This window comes from Sciurus vulgaris (genome assembly GCF_902686455.1).
Source record: "Sciurus vulgaris genome assembly, chromosome: 8".
In the NCBI taxonomy this organism is placed as follows: Eukaryota; Metazoa; Chordata; class Mammalia; order Rodentia; family Sciuridae; genus Sciurus; species Sciurus vulgaris.
Window position 1 is genome coordinate 52,005,485 of NC_136468.1, and position 24,907 is coordinate 52,030,391.

The following is a 24,907-nucleotide window of genomic DNA, read 5'->3' on the forward strand; positions in this document are numbered from 1 at the left end:
TTATAGATATGACTTTAGAACTATAAATATATTTCACAATGGTCCCCACCTCCCAAGGTAGATGCTTTAGCAGGACCCCCAGTGGATACCTGAAATGGTGGATAGTACTGAGCTCTATATATAACAGTGTTTTTTTCTATATGCCCTACATCCTTGCCTCATAATAGCAGAATTCATGTCTTTCCATGTTTTATGCTCTGGTATCTATTTTGCATTACTACCCTCGTGTTTTGAGGCCATTATTAAATAAAGTAAGAGTTATTTGAACACAAGCACTGAGATACTGAGATAGTTAATCTGAGAATTAATTTTGCACAATGGCAGTTAGAATATAGAGTGTGGATATACAGAACAAAGTAGATGATTCAAGTCCAAGGTGGGACAGAATGGGATGGTGCACGACTTCCTCAGGCAAGGCACACAGTTTTAAACTTGTGTATTATTTCTAGAATTTTCCATTTTTGACCATCATTGATCATGGATAACTGAAACCATGAAAAGGAAAACTGTGGGTAAGGGAGAACTACTGTTCTATTAAATGAAAAAGATTAAAAGGCAAAACAAAAAGAGTAAACCTGTTTATCTAGTTGGCAGTATATGAGGATAATTGTAAATGATTTTAAAACATAGTAATTTGACTATTATACTACGAAATAATCTATGTAGTACATTTCTAATTGGAATACCTGCATTAAAACAATTGTATAACTAAAAAGGAAAGAAAGGAAAATCCTCTGTCACTTTCATTAATCTCATACTGCCATTCTGAGGCTGTTGTGTGTCCAGTGACACACAACATGAATAAAGCACATGAGCAATAATTTGACCACAATTTTCATCATGTAGAAAGGAGATACTCTAAAATCAGCAATGTTAAGTAAAAACTCCATTATCTTGAATTTGAGTTGCAACTACTAGTACGAACTTGTATATTTATATTCTTTAAAAGAATAGTTATCATAGAAAAGGTTAATTCCAGTTCTGAGGTGGGAGAAACTGTAGATGAGTCTGGAACATCTCGTCCTTCTTCAGAGATGAAGCTACTAGAAATTGTAAGGGTCTTGTCAAAAGGAATCAGAAAGCAACTCAAGAGTCTCCCACTGACCAAAAACAAAAACAAACAAACACAAAAACCAAAAACCAAACCAAAACAAAACAAAACAAAAAAGCCCACAAAGCACTGCAATAACACACCTATAATCTTTGGAGGATATCAGGATACCATTCACTGTTTTGAAAAGACAAAGAACCAAGATTTTTTTCTTGTCTTTTCTGTATAAATGAATCCTCAGGGTAAGAAAATAATGAACAAAGTCAAGTTTCTCTTTATGGAAATGTTCCAGATAATAAACTAAGAAGAAATGATAAAATATGGTTATTTTGCAATTTCTAATGAATTACAGGATCTAGAGAATGATTATCAGCAGCTGTGAAAGAACATATCACAATCATAAAGTATCTTGCTTAAACAAAAAATCCAAGTCTGATGAAACTCTTGATCCAAGTTTCAGTTTACAGAAAACATGAGAGAGAGAGAGAAAGAGAGAGAGAGAGAGAGAGAGAGAGAATCTCATGTTAAAGGGCACCATGGGAATATAATCAGCAAACTGATTGGGTTAACTCTAAAGACTAGTGGACTTGGCTTCTTTAACAAAACATCAAGGAGAGAGAAAAGGGTGAAGAAAGGGAGAAGGGGAGGGAAGGGGGAAGGGAGAGATGGAAGGAATTCTTACTGAAACTTTAAAGAATTATAGAGATGGCAATCAGAGAATCAGAAAAATAAATACTAACAATATTAGTGATATTAACAAAACTGTTGAGATTTTGGGTATGTGTGACCATGGTACTTGATTAAGTTTTTAAAAAGTACCTGGGCATGGTGGCACATGCCTATACTCCAGCAGCCCCAGACGCTGAGGCAGGAGGATTGCAAGTTCAAAGCCAAACTCAGCAACTTAGTGAGGACCTAAGCAACTCAGTGAGACTCTGTCTATAAGTAAAATATTAAAAAAAAAAAAAAAAAAAAAGGGCTGAAATCAGTAGCAAGGACAGAAATCAACAAAGTTGAGAAGAGGTGGACATGTACTTTTGTAGAAAACCCAGTAAATTCTTTACCACTAGCAATTAGGCAGGTCCTTTGGTTTTGTTGACTTGCTAGGGAGATTTAGAGAAGTTCCGTGTCCTGGGTGGTCATGGATTAGCCTTTGGGTATGTGTTCTTTGGCATTTGAGAGGAAAGCATTTTTACCTACTTATCCATCTATAATACTCACATAAAAAGATAAAAGATAGGGACTGGGATTGTGGCTCAGTGGTAGAGCATCTGCCTAGCAGGTGTGGGACACTGGATTCAAAGCTCAGCTCCACATAAAAATAAATAAATTAAATAAAGGTATTGTGTTCATCTACAACTAAAAAATATTTTTTAAAAAGATAAAAGATATAGAAGGTAAATGCTTCATACATTTACTCAGCATTTCCAGGGCTGAAATCTGATCTTTTTAATAGTTTTCACCCTACTTTACTTGACTACTCTGTACGTGTTTTTGTTAAACTATTAAACTTCTTGTTTTGTTAAACCCCTTTGCACATTTTGAATTTAAAATAGAATTTTCTTAGAATCATAAATTTCAATGGCAAAGAATGTAACATTTGGCTTACTGAGATACTGACATTATAAAATAAGGATTTTACATCATTCTTTAAAATGGGTCTAATTGGAATATGACCATTTGATCCACTACCCTCGATTTAAAAAGTACGTGAACAAATTTCTTTGTACATGTTAAAAAAGAAGTACATGAACAAATTGAACAAATTGTTCTTCAGCTGTTAGAAATTTTACATCATTTCAAATTATTATCTTTTTTTATTTGGTACACTCTCCCATTAGAATGCTTGAATAAAAACTAATGGAACTTACTTTTAATTAACAGATCAATTTTCATTGGGGGAGATGATTTAATTATGCCTCTTTATTTAGAAACTATTTTCCTGCATGAAAAGTAATGTCAAGGTGTGGCCTTAAATTACTCTAAATGTTAATATTAGAAAATCTACAATTTACAATATGCATGTTATCTGCTATCTATTACACAGTCATTTATTTCTGGAAGTGTAGGTTCTGAGAAACAGTGGAATCATTCATGATACTGAAGCATTAAAATACTTAAAGCAAACCTTTTCCCTCTATATAAAATTAATATAACTGTGTATTTGTTTTTAAAGAGCCCAAAGGCCAGTATCTTAGGAGGGGGTGCATGCTAACATGAGCATTTATCATTATTTTTAGGTCTAATATGAAGTTTGGACTCCAGACCTTCCTGGATCTGCGAACACACAAGGAACAACTTGCCACAGCATTGCTATTCGACCTCTAAGGAACAGCTCATGTCATCACTCGGCAAAAGTGCTGGCGAAACATTTATCTAGATGAAAGACCTCAAGCAGTTAACCTGCTCAGCAGAGGCAATGCAACCAGGCAACAGGATAATGACCTCTATCCAAATGTGGAAGGTACATCAATTTAATACCCTGACAGCTCGACAAAAGATGATGGCAGCTCAGCAGGAAAATATTAGCCATGATAACGCAGGGTACTGTATGTGAAAAGAATGAATTATAAAGCACAATGCTATTTGGGCCGAGTAGGGATTTTTTTTAAACCAACTTTATATTTAGGACGGTAGTCATGCCTAAAGCCTCCTTCCATTCTTTTCTACCTGAAGAATATCCTGATAAAAGCAAAGAGGCAGTGTGGATTAAATTGACAGCTTAAACACAAATGGAGTTTCCTAACTCACCCAGGAAATGCTGCACATCATTTCTGGCAGACTTGTTACTAATTTCAGAGTAGAAAGCCTTGGGCATTGGCAAACTGGCTTAATCCACTAGAAGACTGGTAATTCCAATAAGTATGGACACAAGCCGGCTTACTGTGTGTGTTATTTTGTTTTATTTTTAAGGGGAGAAGGTACTTGGCACACTTTGGGGTCCTTCGGCTCTTTAGCTGTAAATTGTTCTTATTGAAAATTCAGGTTAAAAAAAATTTTAATTTTAAAGTACTAATATGATCATGTGTGCATGTTTATCCAAGGACCTTTCCTCTGTGACAGGGTTTCAGCCTGTGAGGTTTTCTCTACACATGGCAGGCAGCTGTCAGAACCAGTGTGAGGGGTGAAAGGGCAGCCCGGCTGCTCTGTTAAATCACGGGGTTCCATCAACATCTCAGAATTCCTGCCGAGTGGGAGCTGGGAGACCACAGATTAGAGTACACTGGAGTGTGTATATTAGGTCACTCAGTGTCTATCAAAGCAATATCACACCGGTGAGCTGTACAATAGATTTTACTGTGTTCTGTTCAAAGAAAATGTAAGGAAACTGGACATGTGTGTAGCAGACCACAACTGAACACTGAATTCTCCTTGTCTTTAAATGGATGGATTTATTATCCACAAGATGAACGAAGAATAGGAGCACAATAAATAGCTATGGAAAACATGCAAGGCTGGTGGTTTTATTCTGCTCTTGGAAATGACTGTTGAGCAGATGCATGAAGCAGCTGATAGAGCCCAGGGCCCTGCAGTGGAGGGGAAAAGAGTCTGATCATGGCTGTAGTCCTGGACCATGAACATGGACAGTCACTGCACCCTGGTCTCACAGAACTTCAATGTCCTCGTTAATAAATTAGAAATAGTATCTGCCTCCTCTACCTCCACAGATGGGTAAATGAATTCCTAAATGAGAAGGGACTTTTAAAAGGTTGGAAGAAATGCAGTATGATGGCTTAATGAGTATAACTTGTGATACTTTAGGGATATTAAGAAATGAAAAGTAAATTGTGTTAATAGGTATTTGGTCCATGTATAAAAATAGAAAATCTCTCTTCTTTCAATACTTTGCTGTTTAATTTCTTTTTAGCAGATTATAATTCATGTTCCCCAAGGTGTAATATAATCTTTAATCAGACAATATGTATAAGGTGAATAACACCATGCCTGACAAGTGAAGTGAAATTTTAAGAAGTTTTAAGAAATTGTTTTATATTTTAATTTTTTATTATAGCTTCTGCAAGGGAGTCCTTGACTGTGATTAAATATATACCTGAATTTGTATTAATAAAAATGGCAAACAGTAATGAAATTATTACTATCCCCCAGGCACTGTTCTAATCAACTTACAAAAGTTAAATTAACTTACATAACTATATATAAAGTGGCTCCAGTTAGGCTAGATCATCATCTTACAAAATATATAAAACATTGCATTGTAATCTCATTTTGGGTTAAATACATTTTCTAAATTGTAAAATGTGAACAAGCCAACCACCTTCAACAAATTATTTTGTTTTATACCCTGTGGGGTAAATACTGTTCCTTCTTCATTTTTACTAGATGAGAACATCATGTCCCAGGAGGTTAAGGGATTTGCATAGCAAACAAGTGGTAGACCTAGGATTCACCTCCAGGAAGTCTGGCTCTTACCACACCTGATGGCTTGCTGCCATTAGAGGTTTGAGGGAAGCCTATTATCTGTGGGCAATGTCATGGTATCCACTTGACTGACGTGGAACCCAAAACTGAGAAACCAGGTTTAGACGTAATCAATAACCTGGAAAATAGCTCAACAAGCAAATGAGTCAATGGAATGAGATTAAATTCTACTGGATTCATGGTCCTGTGTACATTACAGCCACCAGCTGAGCAGTTATTTTCATATGGATTCAGCAATGGCTGCCATGTCAGTAATGCGCCTCTCAGGACAGGGAGCTGAAATGATACCTTATTGGCTCATGTTTACATGCATCCAGGTGAATTGCAACTTTAATGTGCTCCTAACATTGACCACTGTGAGTGTAGAAAAGACACCATTTAATAAAGCACATGTGGGTGCCTCTGTCTTTTATTTTTATAAATTAGAAATAGTTTTCATCATTGTTTGGAAATAAGTCCTTGAAAATCTTTAAAGGACAGTAAAGAATTCTTAGATTGAATTCCACTTTGTCTATTTGTTATTGGCTGACAGAAGAGAGTGAAATGTAAACAGGCATAGATATAGCTGAATATATCAGCTTTGTAGCTTTTCCTTCAATAAATTCAGAGATTGTCTTTGTATCCAGTGACCTTTTAGAGGGACTTAAAATAAAAAAATCAGAAGACACAGTACAATTTGTATATACCAAAGACCCAATTATAATTCTCAGTCTCATCTTTGATGGTTACTTCTCAAAATTCAGCTTAGGTGAGCAAGAACTGAAAAATATTCCTCTTTTCTGGATAACGTTATCAAGCGAAGTGAGGCCTGGATGCTCCTTCCAGTCCTTGTGGTTGGTTGCTCTCTTTGGTGACTGATTCCCTAATGAGCTTCACGAGCAGGCCCAGCAGCAAAGACTGCCCAGCTCTCTAAAATAGTGATCAATTCAGACATAGATTGAGCTGTGTTGTTGGGACCATTATGTATACTCTATGAATAACAAAAAGTGAAATTGAGATGCATTTACAAAAGCATTCACAAACATTCAGACCTTATGAATAAAAAAGCAAAGATGCCAAATTACTTGGATAACCCGTAACCAGTCCCAACAATCTGCTTCTGGGCTAGATCATTATCTGAAGAAAAATGTAAGGCTATAAATTACAATCCCTTTATAGGTTAAATTTTTTTTCACATATCTTTACTTGGACAAAAATGCTAAATTTTAGAGTTTTAAGTTTTTATTATGAATGTTATTTTTGGTTAACAAATCAAAACGGTATACATTAATGAAGTACAATATGATGTTTTGATATATGTATATAATGTGGCATGAGTAAAGCAAACTAATTAACATATCCATAATCTCATCTATCATTTTTTAATGGTGACACATTTGAAATTTACTCTCTTATTCTGAAACCAATAATACATCATTGACTATAGTATTGATATTATTGACTGCTGTGCAATAGCCATCAGAAACTATTCCTCATGTCCATCTGAAACTTTGGACCCTTTGATCAACAACTTCCCATTTCTGCCCTCCCTGCTCCCCTCCCCACCTCTGGTAACCATTATTCTGCTTTCTATTTCTATGGGTTTAGTTTCATTAGGCTGCACATATAAATGAGATCACAAAGTAGGTCTTTCTGAAATTAGGTTATTTCACTTAGCATAATGTCCTTCAGATTCATCCATGTTGCAAATCCCTTTTTTAAGGTTCACAGAGTATTTATTATGTAAGTGTAACACATTTTCCTTATCTAGTCATCAGCTGATGAACACTTAGGTTGATTTTATATCTTGGCTCTTGTGAACAATGCTGCAATGAACATGGGATGTAGATATCCCTTTGACAGTGATTCCTGTTGCTTTGGATACACACCTAGAAATGGGACTAATATGTTGTATGGTACTTTTATTTCTATTTTTTTGAGGACCCACCATTTCACATTTCCACCAATAGGGTACAAGGGTTCCATTTTCTCCAAATCTTCTCCGACATTTACCTTTCATCTTTTTGATAAAAAATCATTCTAACTAGTTTAAGGCGATAGGCCATTGTGGTGTCAATGTGTATTTCCCTAATACTTAGTGGTGCCAAACATTTTTTGATGTACCTGTTGGCCATTTGAATGTCTTAAGCCATGTCTGTTCTGATCCTCTTTTAAATTACTTGTTTTCTTGCTATTAAGTTATTTGAGTTCCTTATACATTCTGAATATCAACCAGATGGGTGGTTTACAAATATTTTCTTCCATTTAGTGGGCTGTCTCTTCACCTTGTTGTTTCCTTTGCTATAAAGAAGGTTTCCTAATTTAATGCAATTCCATTTTCCTGATTTTGCATTTGTTGCCTGTGCTTTCAGGGTCATATTCAAAAAATTAATGCCCAAAACAATGTTGGGGATCTTTTCCTCTATGTTTTCTTCTAGTAGTTGCATAAGTTCAGGCTTTACATTTAAATCTAAGTCTTTAATCCATTTTGAATTGATTTAATCCATTTTTGTATGTGATGAGGAATAACAGTCTAGTTTCATTGTTTGCATGCACATACCCAGTTTTCCCAACACCATTTATTAAAAAAACCCTATTCTTCCCCTATTGTGTTCTTGAGAACTTTGTTCAGAAATCAGTTGCATGCATTTATTTCTGGAATTTCTACCTTGTTCCAATGGTTGGCGTGTGTTTGGTTTTTTTGAAGGTCTCATCTTATATGTTACTCTTAAAAATTCTTATTTTTTTAAAGCCAATCCCCCAAAACCAAAGTCTAAATGTTTTCTCTGATAACTGGATGATGATACATAATAGGGGGAGGGGGTAAGGGAAGAATGGAGGAACGCTGGATTGTGTAGAGAGAAATGAAGGGTGGGGAGGGGGTTGGGAGGAAGGAAAGATAATGGAATGAGATAAACATCATTATCCTATGTACATGTATGATTACACACATGGTGTGACTCTACTTTGTGTACAATCAGAGAAATGAAAAGTTGTACCCCATTTGTGTACAATGTATAAAATAAATAAATAAATAAATAAATGAAATAAAGGTCCATCAACAACTTAAAAATATTTTTAAAAGATTCTTATTTTTGACAGGACTCAGATTTAGAAGTAGAAGCTCTTGGAGAGGACAGCCTGAGTCTCTTGGCAATCTTGTTTCTGGTGTTTTTCTTTGGCTTCTTTCACTCTCTTGGCCAAAAGTTTGGCACATTCTGCAGCCTCTTCCTTATTCTTCTTAGTACACTGTTTCTTCAGATTAATACCCTGGCACTTGTGTTGCAGGACACGTGGAGTAACGAGATGCTGAATCTTTGGTGCTTTGTTCTGGGGTTTTTTACCTTCCTTGTTTAAGGGTTCTCTGACAACATATTTGCAGACATCATCTTCCTTAGAGAGACTGAAGTTTGTGGATTCTACTAACTCTTTTGGGTCCCAGTTGATGAGGCACAATAGTATTCATAAATCCAGGAATATCCTTCTCTCATTTTTTTTTTTTTTTAACAATAACCAAGTTGAGAGCATTCAGATTGGCATCCACAATGCAACCTTGAACAGATTCATTCATGTTCTTGCTCTGCAGTTCGCTTTGGTCTGTAACAGGAAGGCCCTTACTCAGTAGCAGGTGATTGCAGACATTCCGCTTCATAGGGGAACTTTGTCATTCCCACCACTGATTCGGACCACATAACCCTTCCATTCTTCACCCAGAGCATCAGCAGCAACTTCTGTGGCCATACACTTCTCATATGAAGTATGAAATTTGTGTTCATTGTCCACTTCAATGATTTTTCTGGCAGCCAGTGGCTGGGAAGGAGATATTCAGCTTTATCTTGAAGCCTGCTGTGTTTGTTTTCATGCCAGTACCATGCTGTTTTGATTACTATCACTTTTTAATACATTTGGGGGGTGTGCTACCCTTACTTTGTTTGTTTTGCTCAAAATTACTTTGGATATCTGGACTCATTTGTGGTTCCATATGAATTTAAGGATTGCCTTTTTCATTTCTGTTAATAAGGATGTAGGGATTTTTCCACATTCTTTTATTAGAGCATTACAGTTGTGTATAACGGCGGTATTTGCTGTTACATATTCATACATACATATGATAAAATTTGGCCAATACCGATAACGATGGCAATGAATCTGTAGACCACTTTGGGTGCTGCAGACATTTTCACCTTAATTCTCCCAGTCCTTGAAGACAGGGCATCTTTTTAAATTTTTTTGTTGCTATCATAAATGGGATCATTTTCTTAATTTCCTTTTTGGAAAGTTTGTTAGCATATAGGAACATTGCTGATTTTTGGACATTGTCTTTGGATGCTGCAACTTTACTGAATTTGTCAGTTTTCTAACAGTTTTGTGGTGGAGTCTTTAAGGTTTTCCCAATACAAGATTGCATCATCAGCAAGTAGAGACAAGGTTACGTCTTTTGTTCCTACTAGGATTTTAAAAAATGTGTTTCTCTTGCCCAATTCCATGATAGGTTAAATACATTATCTAATCTTGCAAAACATGAATAACCTAATTGCCTTCAAAACAATTTCAGTTCATGGATATTTGCATTAGTAGGGCAGTTAAAGGCTGCTGCGGTGCTGCTTTAAAAAAATTAATTAAAAGATACTTCGAGTTTAGCCTCTTCACAAGGCCACCCAATTTATTTATAACTGTTATTAATTCTGAAGCCAGCTGCTCCTCAATGGTGTATTTATGTTCAACTAGGTCAGGTCCACTGGGGTGATATTTGGTCTTTCACAGAAGACACACAGAGGCCTGTCAGGACAGCAAGCTCAAGCTACCAAACACACTTCGGTCCCCATGATCTGACTACCTGAATTTGTTACATTTCTGTGAAAAAAATTTATATATATAGAAATCAAGATATGCGTTTCATAAATCTCTCTATGTGGGGCTTTGTACACACAAGGCTGTCACTATTAGGGAAAGAGGCATTTGGCAAACAGCCCACATTCATGATAGCTGGTTTTCTGGCGCTTGGGTTAGGTAACAGGGAAGGGCACCCACAGATACAAATAGAAGGAAACACAAAATTGCTCTCTCACATTATGTTAGGTTGCTTAAGAAATCTGCAGTTACTAAACAAGTCTATACATTACTAATTTCTAAATATGCGGCAATCAAAAAGACTGAGGTGAGATAAAAAACATTCCTGTTTATATTTCTCAATAATGCTATATAGACAAACTTTGATAGTGATAATGACAGAGATGATTATAAATAAAAATAGTGTACAGGCATTTGGCATTTAAAATAGTCAAATTCAGGTTAATGCTCTCATTTCCCTTTTAGAAAAGCTACTCATGGCTTAGATGCAGAATATAACTATTTCAATCAGCCCCAGTTGATGGGTAAACATTAAATACATCTGAGATGTGACCTTTCTAGTCTTCTCTGACTTTACTCTCTGTGGAATGTGATAAGCACTACATGTTTTAGAAACTATTATTAGCCAGAACTCACTGATGACTGAGCATAGAATATTGAAGTTAAAAGGGGTCCTGGTGACCCAAAGCTCCAGTCTTACTTCACATGAAGGGAACCAGAAGTCTCACAGAGATTAGGTGACATGTTCAAGGTCATAGCTAGTTGGTGACAAGGTTAAATTTAGTCTAAAATCCATGTCTTTAGACTCCTAATAAGGTGCTCATTCACTCTATCACCCTAAATGTGATGAAAGATAGGTAACTGGTACCGATTCCTCCCCATTTCTATGTCAGCACACGATTATTAGGTGTATGCTATTGACTCTGTGAGTTGTCTGAGGTTGGAAGAAATGTGTAGCAATCTAAATGTCACAGGCCTGGAAGTAATCAAAGGGAAGCTGAATGTTAGTTACAACTGTGCATAATGCTTGTAACATAACTGTGGTTGGTTGCAATGTATTATTAGAGCTTGGGTTTCTGTTGTGACTGTATGAACCATGCTGCATAGGGAACTCTGAAGAGCGATCACAAAAATACCTTTCTTTCCCTACTGTCCCTCAAGCAGCAGGGATCAAATAACTGTTTCTCAGCTGTCTGTCTTTTAAACAAAAATATCTCCTTCACTCTACACATATCTGTGGCAAGTTGGTGTCTGCTTCCTCTTCTCTGTTCTGTTCTATTTTTTAGACCCCAACCTTGAATCACCAGGGGATACTGGGACTAGAAAGGGCCTGACATGATGTTTTACAAATTTATCTTGGATTCCTTCAGTACGTCACAGTTTGTGTTCAATAAAGGCAGACAGTGTAGAACAGGCAGGTGGAAATAGTCTGCAATTGGATACTGGATGTGCAGAATCATCTGCCGCCAGTCTTCATATCTGAAGGCTTTCCACTCTGAGTTTGGCGGTTTCCATTTGCATTCTGGGCCAGCTGCTATTATGCCAACATCTGCAACCCAGGCAAGCCTCTATACCTTTGCCTAGGAAAGTGCAGAGCTTGGTGGGAGTTGGAGGAGATGACTTTCATCCACCCAACTTCGGAACCACACCATATTCCCAAATTCCTTTATCCTGCTTCTGAGGCTGGTTACTTACTAGCTGGACATGCTTCTTAATCTTACTTTGCCCTAGTAGCTTCATGTGTAAAATGGGAATAATAATACTAACTATTTTAGGGTTGTTGTGAGGATAAGTTATATGTATGGTATGTACATAGAGTATGGCAAATAAGCACTATATAAATATTAGATGTTATAATTACTATCACCACTCCAGTTGAGAATTTCTCATAGCTCTGGATCTCAACTGACTGCAATCACTTTTACATCAGTGAAGGAATGGTTAAGCTAATGAACATCATATGGCTATTTCATAATTTATTTAACCGTGTTTCCAATATTCTGCTATGTGAATAATGAAATACACTGTCTGCCACTTTCACTAATCTATCCTTCTATCTTCCCCATGAGGTGGATTATTTTAACTTACTTAATAATTCCTAAATGAGAGAAAGTAAAACTTAGACAATAAAAGTACAGTACAATCACATGAGTTGCTGTCATATGCAATACCTAAGCTCATGCTTTTGGAACCCAAAGCCTTAAGCAGTTCCCTACCTACCCATCTTCTTATCAAAATGATTGAAATAACAAGTAGTTTGGGCACCTAAAGTTGCAAGCTTCATTTATCTAAAATTTTTATCATATAAATCCCTTTACTCCTCATTAATTCAGAATATTATCAGAAGACGGAGGGCAGGGAGGGAAAGGGGAGTTGTTGATCAAAGGATACAAATTTTCAACTAGACAATTAGTAAGTGCAGAGATATTGCATAGTATGGTGACTACAGTCAATAACAATGTGTTGTGTATTTCAAGATAAGAGTAATTTCAAATGTCACACTATAAACAATGATAGATGAGGTAGAATTAGCTTGACATAAACACCTGACCTTGTGTGTGTATATACATAAAATCAACATGTTATACCCCATAAATGTATATGATTATAATTTGACAGTTAAAATGATTTTAATAAAAATTCAGAACAACTACAGTGGTCTTACTCTCCATTTAAAGTCTATAACCAGGTATTAGGAACACTTAATTCCACTATTACTGGCGGCTTCATCAAACTGCACTGCCTGTTAAAGGACCTGGGTACTTCCTTTTCCCGATTCATTCCAGATTGACTGGATCAGTCAGACAGAGTGGACATGAAGAGTCAGAGGATAACAGAATTACATTCCAGCAAGGAGGTTTTTTTTTTTCCTTTTCCCCTCTGCTTTCGCCTATTGTTGGCTTGTATAACACATTTATTAAAATCTGACTAAACACCTCATTGGTCAAGGAGCAGTTCTGTCATCACCTTTGGGTGCTGTGTGAATGAGTCACATAGGAGCTAATTTAGAGACAGACAAGTTTTGTTTATTTTTTTAAGATAGAGATAACTGAGGAGCCACTATATAAGTACCCTGAATGCATGATTTATACCATTTTGCACTTAGGGACCACAACAGCTCCCAGAGAAAGGAGTCTGGAATGGCATTGACAGCTTGCACATCCAAGGCTGATGTTATTCCCTCTTGACTCTCCAAAAAGATCTAAAACTATAATAATGATGGCTAAAGTTTATTGATGACTTACTATGTGCTTTATATGTATTAATTTAATCCATTAAATTTAATACAACAACATCATGAGTGGCTTTAATTATCATTATTATTACTTTCTTCTCTCCATTTGATAAATGAGAGGGTGAGCAAGCTCCCCAGGTTACAGAGTCAGTGGTAGAGCTGGACTTGATCCCAGCAGTCTGCAGGGCCCTTGGCTGGAGTTGCCCCTGGCCCCTGCTCCCTCTTGCTCCTGCCCAGTGCAGTTTCTCCTTCTCCTTCTCCCAATTGCTCCTCAACGAGCACCTTCCTGGGATCATTCCCCAAGCTTGGATTCTGGGTCAGTCAGTCTCCTACCTTCCATATCCCCCTTCCACTCCAAAAAAAGGCCTTTCTACCTGCCATGAAGCCTTTGAAGAAAGTGAATGGAATTTAGACCTATCACTCTAACACTTCCCTTCAAAATGAGGCTTAAATGATTACTAGGAATAACTGAAGAAATATTTAATATCAAAAATGAGAAAGTATTCATTAGTACAAATAAGCTACTTTGAAAGAGATAAGTGCTGAAAGAAACCACTGCACCCCATGCAATGTCTTTTGCAAAAGAGGCAATGAATAAAAAGTTATAGAGGGACTGCCTGAGTGAGGTTAGCTTCGGGCCATGAAATTTGGACAAAATTTTTTGAAAAATTAAGACTGGATGTTGTTGGGCTGCTTTGAGAAGATGCTGTTATGAAAGAAGACTGGTATTGCCCACATTTATATAACCCAATGTTCTGTGCAGTTTGCAGTCCTCCACGGAGGGTTTTCCAGCAAACCTGTCTGTGCTAATGCCTTCCAAGGAAGGCAGCGAATGTTCTCTTTTTTGTGCTCATCTTTCATGGGTTTAAAAAATGACAAAAACTCAGATACCAAGAGAAAAGATCATCTTTCCTAAGTATCAGACTTTGAAGAGGCAGAATAGTTCATTTGCTTTCTTGAATTCTATGTAGATGTTATGAGGTTAGTGTTATACTGAAAATGTACTTAGATTTCATGTTGACATGTCATTTTTATGAACTGTCAATAGAAATTATTGACTCACAAATTGAGGGGAAAAACTAAGACTAATCTTTTATTTATTATGTTGGAGCCATGTGGTGAATACCAAGAAGAACTTAGCAGTATCCATAGCTTTTAGTTTCAATATTCAATAATGTTTTAGAATCACATCTCAGATTTTTAAAAGTCATTTTAGACTCATTGGGTTTTATTTATTACATAGAAGTCATCTGCCTTAAGTTGTTTTGAAATGGTTAAAGTAAGGATTTATTTTAAAAGAGTATAATTAAAATAATGGGTTTGATGACATATTATAAAAGCATGATTTGTGTACCTTCACATGAAACCTTACAGGTTATTGTGGAGACAGTGTGCACTGTTATCTAGAATCAAGACCTAAAGTTCTATCTCACTCTGCTCTGGCCTTGTGAACAATGCACCACTCTGAGCAATGCACCTTGCATTTCAGGAACCTCCACAAGGAAGATTTTTCTCAGGATAGATCATAAATCATACAGAAAATGTCTTGATTTCTCAAAGAAGAAAATTCAGTCTTTGGGGTTTACACCCAATCTTTCTAAGAAAACCCAGCCAGTGCTGCCCTTGAGACCAGCTCTTGTTGTCCCAGCACTGATTCTGCACCAGGTCATTCATGCCGAATCCTTTCTGTCCACTGGTGGTATTCGTAATTCTACCAACTCATCCTGAACCAGATCAGATGCAACCTCCACCATGAGTCTTCCAAGTCAGAAGCATGTCCCCCATTCAGAATTTCAACATAAGCTGACCACCTCTCCTCCCTTGTTTTTCTTGTGCCTTGTCTTTCTGTGGTTTATAGGGATACCCATATCACCCACCCCAACCAGACTGAACTCTGAGATCAGTGATTCTGGAGACATATGACAATGGATTTTATCTTTAGTATTGATATGAATTTGAGAGATCCTCTCAACCACATGTTAAATGAACTGTGGTCTAAACACATAAAACTTGTGATAGAATTACAAAATAAAGAAGTGTGGATGGCTTCCATATGGTCCATAAGAGCAATCATATTATTTTGTAGTGACATCTCGTACTCTATGAAGCCCACAACATCCATGCACACAAGCAGTTGTTAAATACACTACAGCACAGTAAATGAAAAAAGGAAACACCAAGAATAGAATATAGTGACAGGAGCATGAAAATCTTTAGAAACAGATCTGATATACAGTGAATGTCTGATTACCTCTAAAATTGAACAAGTGAAGTCAATTGGTAACTATAAACTAAAGTTTGGCAATAGGTTTCAATCATTTGTTGAAGAGGTTTCAATCATCTCAGCACATGTACTTATATTCTTCAAGTTGCTAATTTTAAGAATGTATTCCCTCTCCTTTTTGTAATACAACCTTCATATGTACATTATCCAGATGGCTGGGACTTTTCTGCTCTTGCAGTCTGGGTAAGACTATTAAGGACTCTGCCAATTTATCAGCCTACAGCAATCCATAGTAGCCAAGATTCCAGTAAATTAAAGGGTGAGGGTAGTACTTGTACCCTCAGGGTCCTGGGCTCTTAGAGTTCTCCCTATCTGCTAGAAAGGGGCCACCACTTCAGCTGAATTTCAGCTCACAACAGAGGCCTTCAGTGGAATTTGCTGATGATTTGAAGAAGGCAGAAGGCTCCTTTCTAATACCTTTAATTTTCTTTTGTCTTCATTCACCCGCTTCTGGGCAAATTCAGATTTTCTGGAGGAAATCATGGCATCATCTCGCTTTCCCATTGTAGGGTAGATCTCATTTCTAAATGTAATCTGTAATCAATATTTCTTCAGGCAAAGGTAGTATCCTTCTTGAGATGAATGCTGATCTTGGCTGTTAAGCAGTGTAAAAATAGAAATGTATTCCCACTAAGTTCATGGATTTAAAAAGTGCTACATGGTCAAAAGCTGGAAGCTAGGGGGAAACCAGAGCTTATCAGAGCTCAGCTGGCCTACTGCTGGACTGCTAAACACTCTCCCTCCATGACCGAAGCTGCTTGTATCCTGTGAGCAGCACCATCAGCACATTCCAGGCTCCACCATCAAGCTGCACTAGGACCTGCTGCCCCAGGCTGCGAACCCCAGGTTTGGTCCCACGGTCTGTCTCTGGCAGGCCCTTGGATGTGATGCACAGTTGAGACTGCTGCCGTCTGCGTAGTATTTTTCCCCCTTCCCTCTCACTGAAGCTTCTGTGCTCCACCTCTCCTCTGCTCCCATCTGTCTAGACAGTGATGTTGGGACAGTGATTTAGATAAAATGGACTTTGAATAATAGGTTATGAGTAACTGATAATCAGATCAATTTTTGATTTCAGATGTCATTTCAAATTTCTGAGTATCATGATTCTCATGTTGCTAAATATTCCTCTTTAGAATAATTTCTTTTTCACCACTGAGGCAATAGGCAGAAAGGGGGATGTTATTTTAAAACATAACAACAGACAGTAGCAGGACCATATTGAGAACTTCAGTTAGTAGACTAATCTGTGGCCATGATGCTGTTTAATGTGATCAGGCAGAAGTAACTTAGTTCAGTACCTTCTAACCACCTTCATTTTTCTTAGCAAAACTGTCTCCATAATCTGTTTTCAGTAAGAAAACACAGAATCCCCTCACCATGATACCCAGCCAGCGTTTTCTCCTGTTTTAGTGGAAAGAAATATAAAGATGTTAGAAAATATTTTTTTTTCCAAACAGTGCTGTTTTTCATTAGAAGGGCACTTTTAGAGTCTAGTTAATGAAGTCTCAACTCTATTGTTTTACTATGATGAAGCACGAAGTTGAAATAGGCCTTTTCCTATCAGCAGCATATCAAATTTTCCAATATTAAAGTGCTCACCGGAATTAATGGTTTTCTCCTCCTGGGAAGGGCACACCATAACAATATATCATAACTTCCACTTTCTTTTGGAAACCCGAAGTTTAAGAACCCGATTTTTCTGTTGACCGTAGACAGCCAGGGCATTAAACACCCTCTCTGACTTGACTATATCTGGGTTGGAGAAAGATGCCAACTCTCTGCCTATCAGTTCTTCACATCTGTCAGAGCAGAGTGTCATTTGCCCACACACCTGCTCTCAGAACCTTCCTTTTCTGTGGCAATTTTCAATATAATTTAATTTATATTGGAAAGGATACTTCCAGGGAACACTTCTTGGAAATTAGAAAATGTGAATCATTTTATGTTCCACTAATGTAAAAATTGTGACTAATTTATACCTCTGATAGGGTGAATTCAGAAGTGGGATAACCTATCCAGATGTCACAAAATTCTTGTGTTTGGCAAATGGACATGATGAGAAAGTTTCTGGGGAACTTTGGAATGTGCCATGGCTTTGGAGCACCTGGGCCTCCCTGATGGTAAGGCGCGAACTGGAAGCTTCTGAGGCCGTGTTATCCAATCAAGAACATGCACCATGGAATGGGCTCCATGCTGGGTGCCAGGGAAAGGAGCAGCTCCCACTCATTTATTGTTCAGGACATGACAGAATCACAGATATTGGTGCCACCTGCTCCCCCTTCCCTGCTGCAAGGTCAATATATGAGAATGCTAGGCACTTTCCATGTGTCAGGCAGGTGCTGGTCTAGGGGCGTCACATCCCTCATCCCAATCGCTTCCTCTCACAAGGTTATGGGGCATGAGAGTTGACACTGGTATCTAAATGAGGAAATAGGGGCAACTTTCCCAGGGCCACAGGGTTAAGTGTCAGAGCTGGCATTCAGACTCAAACAGCTGATTCTGGAACCAGAACTCCCACTGGCCAGGCTACAACACCTCAATGCCTCTCAGGTCATATGACACATTTGACTTCCTTCCTCTTTCAATAACTTGCAACAGCAGCTTTGTCAGCTTTCTAAGATCAGAGTTATCAGACATACTTGGAAATGAAGCAAATGAGCCTTGAAAAGACTTGGTCACTTGTCTCTGGATACAGAGCAAGAAGGAGCATTGCTGGGATTGGAATCCAGATATGTATGAATATGAAGCACAACTAGATGCCGTAAGGACTAGCTACCATGAGCCTCTGTTCATCATGAACAAAAGCTGACCACTGCCAGAGGACAGGTGTACGTATCCCAAAGTCTCAGGAGGCATGAGATAATTTTAGCTAAAAATTGCCTTTCATATTTGCACACATTCTTTCTTGTTACAGAGAAAGAGGAAACATGAAGCATGTTATTCAGCAACTTCTCTGATGAACCTTCATCCTGATCTGGACCCAAATTCAAAATGTTTCTTCCATATGTTTCCCTGTTTGAAATGAGATTTCTGAGTATTTACGATACCTAAGTCACAAGAATTGAAATTAATCACTAAAGAGACATATAATGCACAAAATACAGAAATGATAGCTGCTTTAAAGAAAATATAGGTTTTATCATCCAAATGGGGGCCCATCCAAAAATGGCATTTCAAGCCACCACCATTTCCTTAAATGCTATTTGCAAGTTCTTTAGTTTTGTCTACAACATTTTCATGAGTCTGCTTGTGCTCCAAGTGTGGACTATGCCAAGAAGTGCAGCATAAATGGTTTCAAATGCACAGAATGTGATGGGATCTCATTTGAAACCATATGGCTTTTCACAAATGCTCCAAATGGCCACTACTCAAAGGTATGAGATTTAAAAAATAATCCTCCTACCATTAAAAATATATGAATAAATAAACGATGGCAATGACTTCCTTTTCCCCACTGGATTCGTGGTGGGTTGGGAAGTATGAATTGCTTCTGCTCTGTGGCTGATTTTCAGTTCAGATAACTCATCTTTATTCATTTCCTTTCAGTCATGATGAGCCATATTGAGAGCAGCTGTAGGCACGAGAGGAAAAAAGGATCTCCTCACTCCCTCCTTCAAATCGTTGTCAAACAGCCATTACAAAGAATCCATCTGGGCTCGGTGCTGTGCTGGGCACCCAAGAAATAATAGAAAACAGGAGGAAGAAAAGATGATTTAAGCTGAATTTAAAGGAGAGATATAAAAATCACCAGATGACATTTTTTGGGGAAAAAAAAAATCACCCTCAGGATGATTTAATGCAAAGTCAGATAGACCCAGCCTGTAGGGAAACTGCACTTCAATTTAAATTCAAAAACAAACAAAATAAACTGTACTCCAAAGGTGATGGGAAACACCAGTAGCAGGCAATTAGTAACGAGAAGCCTGGGGGCCAAGTGCACTGAGAGTTACATAGCAAGTTAGAAGGTGAAAATGACTGTCTACATGCTAAGCCTTCCATCCTAAGCACAGTGAAACGACAAGGGGGACACAACATACACCAGATGAGAGGAAATAAGAAATGATTTACATTAGTGATTGAGTTTTTAGTTCTGAAAATATCCTTCCAGGTTTACCGAGCAAATGAACAGGGGACCGAAACTCAGTTTCGTTTTTCAAATTTTGGATGAATGACAAATATTTTTTGGGATCAAACTTGCTCTGAGTTGGGAAGTAAATGCTTTTAACACATTTTACTTAAAATGATTTCATCTGTTTTAATATATAAACCCAACAGAAATCTTGTTTATAGATCATTTCACTATACTTCAGTGACACAAAAATGGCTTCAGTTTCAAAGGGGAGATTTTGCAAGTGATTATTGCAAAAAATATTGCAGTCTTGTTTATTTTATAGCATTTTTGTTCATGAGTTTTTAATGGCTACATGAACCAAATGCTTAGGCAACTGGGCTGATGAGAGTAAAGAATGAGAAACAGATCTGTTACAGGGTGTGTGAGAGGACCGACTGCTGCAGGAATTTTCATAAAATGTAACTTACAGAGTAGAAAAGGTTTCTAAGTTGCATTTGAAAGTCACCAGGAAGGCACAGTGAGGAAAATCACAATGTTCTAAGAAGCCAGAAAAAAAAAAAAAATAATAAAAAAAAATAAAATCAACGGAAGAGCCAAAATGGAAAACACAAAGAACACTCAAGCTCTCATCTTCTGCCACTGGGCATGGCTGACTGCATGGTCCTTTGTGACGTTTATCCTCCCAGGGTTCCTACAACTCTGATTCTCTGTCCACGTCTGCAATGGCATCTTTTCCATCCCCTTGACTGACTTGTCTTCCTGCCCCCTCCCCCTTCCCTACCTCCACTTTCCTTTAGCGTTCAGGATCCTGCACTCTGCTCTCTCTACCCTCACCCCTCCTGGGCGTCCATCCACTTTCGCACCAACAGGTGTTTTTCTGATCACTCCCAAATCAGCATTCCCTTCCTGAGTCTCTAAACTGTCACCAACAGGCATCAGCTTGTGTCTGTTTCCTGCTGTGTTTGCTTCAGATGGCCAAAGCCAGAGGCCATCGCTTCCACTTAAAGATCAGCTCCTCCAGGCTTAAAAGCTTTGACTCAGCTTTTTACTCCTCCCTCTCTCTTTTGGCCAACATAGCCAATAGGTCGCTGGATCCTGCTGATTTGTCACCAGGCTTTCTCTCTCTACTTTTCCTCTCATTATCTTAACTTTGGATCTCATCAAACCCAAATTATCACCATCATTATACGAACAACAACTAGCTCAACAACTAGCTGTGAAGTGCCATAGACTTCTGACTGCTTCATGTGAATTATCTCCTCACACAGGAAGAAATCAAGGAACAGAGAGTCATTTATTTGACTGAGGTTTCACAGTGACAGGGTCCAGCATTTGAACCCAGGCCGCCTAACAAGCCATCTATCTTCAGAGCTGGATTGGAATAGTTTCTCACAGTATCTCTCATCCAGACTGCACACTACCACACTATGTCACTTCTAAAATAGTGATTTAAATGTGGCAACATGTATCAGAAACCTTAATTATATATACCGGTTGGCTTGAATTTCATTGAGTAAAATTTCTGGAAATTGTCTTAAGGAAATAGTTAGCAATACATGGAAGGATTTATATACCGAGATCTTCATTGCAACATGAATGATAATAATTTAAAATTGGAAACAATATTAATGTAGAAAGGCTGGCTAAAGACTCCTCTAGTACATTCATAATAGGGAATATACCATTAGGAGTGGCTTTGTGCCAGAAGTGGTGGAGAACACCTGTAATCCCAATAGCTTGGGAGGCTGAGGCAGGAGGATTGCGAGTTCAAAGCCAACCTGAGCAACTTAGTGAGACCCTAAGTAACTCAGCAAGACCCTGTCTCTAAATAAAATATATAAAAGGGCTGGGGATGTGGCTCAGTGGTTGTGCCCCTGAGTTCAATCCCTGGTACCAAAAAAAAAAAAAAAAAAAAAAAAAAAAAAAAGTGACTTTGCAAGACAATATTTGATGATAAGGGAAAATATCTGAGGTTCACTAAATGGGGAAAAATATCATAAAACTTATGGGAAGTTTGAATCCAATTTTATGGAAGGAAGAAAAGAAAAGAAAGGGCAACCAGAAACAAAACGAACCCAAACCTGAAAAGATTTATACCAAATGTTAACCAAAATTGTATGGGAGGTGTTGGAACTCAAAGGGATTTATTTTTATGCTTTCCCAATATTTCACAAAGAACAAATGAGAGCATTAAAATCAGAAGTCTCTTCCTTGATAAATGTCATTTAAAACAGTATTCAGATTGAGTTGCTTCCCTTGTATAATTTCCTGGCTCAAGGACACAACTATACGTGTTGTCTGTTGCAGCAGATTGAAGATTTCTCTTCCTAGGAGTCAAGTTCCTTTGTCCAGAGCTTCTTGTTGGCTCTCTGACCCCAACCTCTGCCTCTGTCCAGGAAAATCTGTGACTTGAGCCATGCTGGGTTCTGTGCCTTGTCTACCTTAGCCAGGTCCCTGCAGCCTTGCAGTGGGTAGAGGCCCATCAGAACTCCATTCCATCCCTTCGCACACCTCACTGGTACAGATACCTCAACCTTCCCTGGGCCTTGTAGAGCAAAACTTGGATTTATTTATCAATCGTCTGGGGCTTCTTTCTAACTTTGACATGTGTGGAAAATGGCACTCAACCCTTGGGCAGTCTAGTCAACACAAAAGGTTATCAGTCCCACAAGCAAGCAAAGCGACTGGTGCTGACACCGCTTCCCATGTGTGTGTGTCACAGTGTTAATATTTTCATGCTGCCCAACCTTAGTTACTTCACATTTTTCACATCTGGGCTGCAGTACGTCCCACCTACACTAAACTCAACTGATATATTTACATGCACATCTCTCTTGCTCAGTTGTCAGTTCCTTAAGCACAGTAATAATATCCAATTAAACTTCATAGCCCTAGCATACAGAAGTTACTCAAGTATTTGATGAATGAATCACAAACTGAAGGAAAGAGGTGAATCTGTATGTAAAATAAGTTGTTTGGGGAAAATTCTGGAAGCAATTCTCACATGACTTATGAATGAAGCACATCAGCAACAGAAATGATTAAATGAATGAAATGAGTTAGAGGAATGTCCAAGTTAAAGAATTCTTCCTACATCCACACAGCTTTCCCAGGTATCTAAGAGATGCATGCAAGTAGTCCTGAAAATGTTAATAAAATGGATTTTTACCCATCATATTAATTTCCTACATTGCAGGATTGTGATTCAGTGATAAAATGAGTGAAAGGAGGAGGAAAAAACAGAATTTCTATTAATCGTGATTCCCAAATGGTAATTCTATTTGGTATTTTCCCCAATCATATTCTAAATTTCTATTAAGTTGCCATTTATCTTTGAAGACCAAAAGATCCTACCACAATTCACCAGACACAACACTGCATGAAAATGTGGTCTATATGAGGAGCTATAATTTTTCTGTGGGGCTCTAGAGAAGTTGTAACCACACAAGGAAAGAATGACTGGTTTACATAGCCTACGAAAGTCTACTGGTTGCATTTAAGAAGACTATAATCCCAAGCACAGAGTTTTGGTTTTATATAATGCATGGGTCTAATTCTTACTAAGTCTACATACTATAAGGACTATTTCAACTCATGTTGGCCCTCATTTTTATTTCTTTAGACTACTTCACTTCTTTTTATTGAGCTTGTGGGCCATCACATTACATCATAATGGGCAAAACCGAGACTCCTTCCCATCTTAGCAACCACAGTGTTATTTAGCTACAAGAGGATTCTTTCATCCATCAAGGCATGAACCTGTATCGGAGGGAGAACATACTTTCCTTTTCCTGCATCAAATGCACACCTTCAAGGGACTGTCATTCCAAATCAGTTTTTATTTAAGTTGCTGTAAAATCAGGGCAAACATTATTTAACATAGCATTGTAAAGAAACTGATCAGAGAGATAAAATAAGCAAGATATGGATTTAAAAGGCTATTGTAACTCTTAAATTAGGGAAACTCAGACCCAGACTCCTACTTCATAGGCTAACCACAGGTTTTTAACAGGTGGAATTATATTTCATTGTGGATGACAACATGATTGGACTCACAGCCATTTTTAACAGGACTATTGTGCATTAGGTAAATGATTCTGTGATAAGGATGCTCCTGCTAGATTTGTAACTGTTAGCAAATAAAACTCACTTTGGAACTGGAACTTTTGAGTCCTCAGTAACAAACTATGAGAAAAATACAGCCTTGGGTGTGGACAGGAGGCAGGATAGAAGGGAACTCCCGCTTTATGAATAAGTTGCATATGTTTCATGGACAATTCTCAGAACATTGTGGCCTTCAGAAGAGAATTCTTCACATTAACATGATATAAACACTTTATGCACTGAGGTAAATAATTAAGAAATATGAATCTTGTGTTTATTACAGTAAACCTAATTAATTTGGATTAATGACCTGAAAGATAGAATGGAATCAAATTCTAAATTCTAATACTCTTTAAAAAGATATGATCATACTATTTTTAAGTATATGTGGAAACAAGAAGGGGATGACTTCAAGCACTGGCCCTTCATGGACTCCCTTGGTCTTAGCATATGAACAGTGATTCTAATGTGCTTGAAGACAGCTTTTTTAATAACACTGTCCTTTGTGTTCTCTTCAGCAAAATGCTTTTCACAGATGGAGAAAAGGCCAAATTCACCAGGCCATTCAACTTATCAACAATTATTCTATCCTAAGGTTTAATTTTTAAAAAGTTGTATAAATTTAGTAGTGACCCAATATGTACCTGTGCATGTGCCTGTGCTAACCAGAACATAAACTTTAGGCCTTTCCAGATCTTTTAGACCAACGTGAAAAGAAATTACCAACGGTTAGAAAAATAACATAAATAAACAGAAGGAGCAAAAGTAAATAGACTAACTAGATTTCACTAAACATATTTCATTAGTTGATCTAGCATATTTTAATTTAAAAGGAGATGTAGAAAAAAGAATTACATTAAAAAATATTTTAAGCACAAAATGTCCCCTTGT

At 37.6% G+C, this 24,907-nt stretch overlaps 1 protein-coding gene and 1 pseudogene across 8 annotated transcripts in view; both read right to left on the reverse strand.

Annotated features, from left to right (window-relative positions):
• LOC306668586 (small ribosomal subunit protein eS6-like) lies at window positions 1–24,201 on the reverse strand (annotated as a pseudogene). Its single transcript has one exon. The product of its transcript is annotated as a small ribosomal subunit protein eS6-like (transcript).
• CDK14 (cyclin dependent kinase 14) overlaps window positions 1–24,907 on the reverse strand; it is a 603,169-nt gene that overhangs the window by 34,170 nt on the left and 544,092 nt on the right. The gene's annotated exons all lie outside the window — the stretch shown is intronic.